This window comes from Triticum urartu, chromosome 6 (assembly GCF_003073215.2).
Source record: "Triticum urartu cultivar G1812 chromosome 6, Tu2.1, whole genome shotgun sequence".
NCBI lineage: Eukaryota > Viridiplantae > Streptophyta > Magnoliopsida > Poales > Poaceae > Triticum > Triticum urartu.
This window is the reverse complement of record NC_053027.1, coordinates 566360054-566365680: the sequence shown is the minus strand read 5'-3', so window position 1 is coordinate 566365680 and position 5627 is coordinate 566360054.

Below are 5627 nucleotides of genomic sequence, written 5' to 3'. Positions count from 1 at the left end.
CATTTGGAGTAGGTTTAGTGTATGGTTTAGTTGAAATATGCCGAAATGTGATTAATTTGCTTTGGTTTAAATGAAAAGCATCTGGTTTTTAAAAATATTATCCAAGTATGAATGAATATTGTCAGGTCTGTTTAAATACCTATCAAATTCGATCATTTTCGTTAAATTTCTTCTGGAATGTAACCGGACATATGGGGATAGCTCTGGATAGCCGGCTCTCGAATCAGTGTCTGCGTACTGACCCCTCGTCCACGGACAAATACGGCGTCCGTCTGAGAATCAGAGGGGAAGATACCTTCATGCGTGTTAGAAGAAAAAATAAAAGTGAACGGCCTCTTTGGAATACAAGACGAGGTCATGCATGGCGTGTTGAATCCCACAGCAAAGCAAAAAAAAAAAAAAACTGCACGAGTGGTGTTGAAAAGAACCATTCGGTCCCTGCAAAAGAAAAGAATTACTCAAATTTTGCACTGAAAAAGAAAACCATGTTGATTTTGAGATTAGGCATTGGTAATCAGATTAGACAGAGGGACGGGCGGTGGGTCAACTAGCACCGGTAGCAGTGGCAGCGGTGGCATCGTCGCATTCTTGACCAGGCATGCAGATGCAGTGCGACGGGAGCACAAAACTAGTGAGTGAGTGATAACAACGCTCGTACGACGTTAGCTAAAGAATGTGTTTAAGTTGCCGGAGCAGTCAGCGGGCCCCGCGCCGGGATCGGGTGAGGAGAACCTGGACTGGACTGCTGGACGTCGTCCCCCGGATCTTCTGTGACGGCAATCGATTCCACTCTCTCGCTGCCCGTACAAGTAGAACAACCAGCATTTCCTAAGGCGATTGTACTCTACTGATTTAATTGAATTGTTAATTGGAAATAAAATGATGTGAGTACAGTTGTTGTACAGTAAGTACACGTACTACTCCTGCTAGGCAGGATGGCTCGGCTAACTTTCAAAAAAAAAGGATGGCTCGGCTAGGTCGGACCAAGAGCACTTGAGCACTCGCTGATCGGCTCGGCTCGGCTCAGCTCAGGTTCAGTGCATCGCCCCTGGCTGCACCTGCCCCCTGTACGATGGCTATTGTATTGTATTGGCCTCGTAGTACTAGTACGCGGCCCCGTGAACGCGTGCGTTCCCTCTGCCCGTCACCATTAAATTCCATTTCCATTTATTCAGTTACGTTTTGTTAGTAAAACTGAAATTATTAACAAAGTGGCATATGATAATACAAATAAAGAAATATAACCAGGCATCGACGACGCCGAAAAGAAAGAGAAAAGAAAGAGACAATGTTTTTCCATCCAAAAAAGAAATATAACCAGGCATCGACGACGCCACAATATTATTTCTTTTCTTTTCTGAAACAAATCAGTATGGTGCTGGTACTCTCTCCGTTCAAAAATACTTGTTTTAGAAATAAATGTATCTATAACTAAAACAAGTTAGATATAATCATTTCTAGAATAAGTATTTCTGAACAGAGGGAAAAGTAAATGGCTCATGAAGTAGCTGGAACAATGGCGATGGTCAAAGGCGACGTCGCCATCCATGCGATCTGTATCTCATCCTCCCCGTTTAGCTCACAGCTGGCGCAGATACCTCTATTTTTTTTTGAACACTTATCATTTTTTTTAACACGTACATACCTCTCTTATTCGGCTCTTCCCTTTTCAGATTTTTCAGCCGTCTAATCAATTAGGGACGCGGTCGATCGATGGCTACGGAGTACTCCTACATACGTACAAGAGAGTGACCACGGTCGGTGGCGGTGGAGTATAATCTCAACGTTGCACATCAGGATGGATGACTGGATGCGCCGCTTGTCTTGTTCGCGGTGCCAAATAAAAGGTGCGTCATGAAACAAAAGTTATCATGGGATGATGGCAAAAATTCAGCTGCCATAAAAAGGATACACTCCTACACTACTACTCCAATGAGAAAGAAAATACCCTAAAAAACTACACTCCTACACTAGTAGAAAACAGGGCTTTGGTCCACGCCGGCTCAGCCCATTAGTCCCGGTTCAGTCCAGAACCGGGACCAATGTGGGCATTGGTCCCGGTTCGTGAGCCCAGTGGGCCGGCCGGGCCACGTGGGTCATTGGTCCCGGTTCATCTGGACCTTTTGGTCCCGGTTGGTGGGATGAACCGGGACCAATGGGCCTCGCTCCTGGCCCACCACCATTGGTCTCGGTTGGTGGCTTGAACCGGGACCAAAGGCTCCCCTTTAGTCCCGGCTCATGCCATCAACCGGGACCAATGAGGTGCCTATATATACCCTCGCTCGCGAGCAGAGCACCCCAGTGCTCTGTTTTTCTCTGGCCGAGGGGGAGAGGGCTTGGTGGTGCTCTAGCTCACCTCCTATGCACACAAGGTGTTCGATGGAATGCCCGAGCCACACTACTTAAGCTTTCTCCTCTCCAAGCTCGACCTCCAAGCTCCATTTTCCATAATATTTGTCTAGGTTTAGCGGTCCGTCACGCCCCGTCCCCGTCTTCACCGCCGTCGATCACCCGCGCCGAGCTCATCGCCGGCACCACCGTGGTGAGCCTCTTGTTTTATCGTCTTTCTGAAAGGAAAAATATTCTTACTTGCATGTTTACATAGATACTTGTATTATTTTCTTACTTTTATTATTGCATCTTATATAGTGCGATGGTTTTGGTATCCGCCCCCGTCGGCCCTCGTCCTGTTTATGATTCGGATGTGGTATATATATTATCTTTATAACTATTGGTTCATTTATTGTTTATGAAAATTATGCCGACCAACGTGACATAGATATTATTTATGTAGGATGTATGTGAATCGGAAATGCCAACCGACCCTATTGTCGAGAGGTTAAATTTAGTTGAAGAAGAAAACAATTTGTTGAAGGAAAAAATAAAAAAAATTGAGGAGGAGAAGATGATATTGGAGTTGCATGTTGCGGATGTCGTCGATGATCACAAGATCAAGATGGATGCAATGCGCTTGAAGATTAGAAAGATTAGAAAATATGCCATTGATACCGAGGCTTGGTATCATTATGACGTTGGATCAATTGTTACCTTGGTTGCAATTATGATCACATTTGTTTTCGCATTGAAATGTTTTACATAGTTTCAATGTATGGTTTAATTAATTAGATGCTCTGGAAAGCTATATGTTGTTAGATGAGAACTATGTATGCACTTTGGTTTTAATGTGATGATGAACTTCTATTAATTTCGACACTTAATTATATATAATGCACGCAGATGAACCGACAATGGATGTACGGTGACAGACACACCCGCGAGTACATTAAGGGCGTGCATGAGTTTCTCGAAGCGGCTGAGGCAAACAAGCAGAATGGTTTCATGCACTGAATGTGGGAATACGAGGTCTTACTCTAACCGGAAAATCCTTCACTCCCACCTGCTTTACAAGGGTTTCATGCCACACTATAATGTTTGGACGAGGCACGGAGAAATAGGGGTTATGATGGAAGACGGCGAAGAAGAAGAGTACGATGACAACTATGTGCCCCCTGAATACGGTGATGCTGCAACGGGGGGAGCTGGTGAAGATCAAGAGGAACCAGACGATGTGCCCAATGATGCTGCAACGGGTGAAGCTGCTGAAGATCAAGAGGAAGCAGACGATGTGCCCGATGATTGTGATCTCCGCCGGGTCATTGTCGATGCAAGGACGCAATGCGAAAGTGAAAAGGAGAAGCTGAAGTTCGATCGCATGTTAGAGGATCACAAAAAAGGGTTGTACCCCAATTGCGAAGATGGCAACACAAAGCTCGGTACCGTACTGGAATAGCTGCAGTGGAAGGCATAGAATGCTGTGGCTGACAAAAGATTTGAGAAGCTACTGAAAATATTGAAGAAGAAGCTTCCAAAGGATAACGAATTGCCCGACAGTACATACGCAGCAAAGAAGGTCGTATGCCCTCTAGGATTGGAGGTGGAGAAGATACATGCATGCCCTAATGACTGCATCCTCTACCGCGGTGCATACAAGGATCTGAACGCATGCCCGGTATGCGGTGCATTGCGGTATAAGATCAGACGAGATGACCCTGGTGATGTTGACGGCGAGCCCCCCAGGAAGAGGGTTCCTGCGAAGGTGATGTGGTATGCTCCTATAATACCACGGTTGAAACATCTGTTCAGAAACGAAGAGCATGCCAAGTTGATGCGATGGCACAGTGAGAACCGAAAGAAAGATGGAAAGTTGAGAGCACCCGCTGACGGGTCGCAGTGGAGAAAAATCGAGAGAAAGTACTGGGATGAGTTTGCAAAGGACCCAAGGAATGTATGGTTTACTTTAAGCGCGGATGGCATTAATCCTTTCGGGGAGCAGAGCAGCAATCACAGCACCTGGCCCGTGACTCTATGTATCTATAACCTTCCTCCTTGGATGTGCATGAAGCGGAAGTTCATTATGATGCCAGTTCTCATCCAAGGCCCTAAGCAATCCGGCAACGAAATTGATGTGTACCTAAGGCCATTAGTTGAAGAACTTTTACAGCTGTGGAATGGAAACGGTGTACGTACGTGGGATGAGCACAGACAGGAGGAATTTAATCTTAAGGCGTTGCTGTTCGTGACCATCAACGATTGGCCCGCTCTCAGTAACCTTTCAGGACAGACAAACAAAGAATACCACGCATGCACGCACTGTTTAGATGACACTGAAAGTATATACCTGGACAAATGCAGGAAGAATGTGTACCTGGGCCATTGTCGATTTTTTCTGACCAACCATCAATGTCGAAAGAAAGGCAAGCATTTCAAAGGTGAGGCAGATCACCGGAAGAAGCCCGCCATGCGCACCGGTGATCACGTGCTTGCTATGGTCAATGATTTACACTACGTAATCTTTGGAAAGGGTACCGGTGGACTAGCTGTTCCGAATGACGCTGAGGGACACGCACCCATGTGGAAGAAGAAATCTATATTTTGGGACCTACCCTACTGGAAAGACCTAGAGGTCCGCTCCTCAATCGACGTGATGCACGTGACGAAGAACCTTTGCGTGAACCTGCTAGGCTTCTTGGGCATGTATGGGAAGACAAAAGATACACCTGAGGCACGGGAGGACCTGCAACGTTTGCACGAAAAAGACGGCATGCCTCTGAAGCAGTATAAAGGTCCTGCCAGCTACGCTCTTACGAAAGAAGAGAAAGAAATCTTCTTTGAATGGCTGCTCAGTATGAAGGTCACGACTGGTTTCTCGTTGAATATAAAGGGAATAATAAATATGCCAGAGAAAAAGTTTCAGAACCTAAAGTCTCATGACTGCCACGTGATTATGACGCAACTGCTTCCGGTTGCATTGAGGGGGCTTCTACCGGAAAACGTCCGATTAGCCATTGTGAAGCTATGTGCATTCCTCAATGCAATCTCTCAGAAGGTGATCGATCCAGAAATCGTACCAAGGCTAAGGAGTGATGTGGCGCAATGTCTTGTCAGTTTTGAGCTGGTGTTCCCACCATCCTTCTTCAATATCATGACGCACGTCCTAGTTCATCTAGTCGACGAGATTGTCATCCTGGGGCCCGTATTTCTACACAATATGTTCCCCTTTAAGAGGTTCATGGGAGTCCTAAAGAAATATGTCCGTAACCGCGCTAGGCCAGAAGGAAGCATCTCCA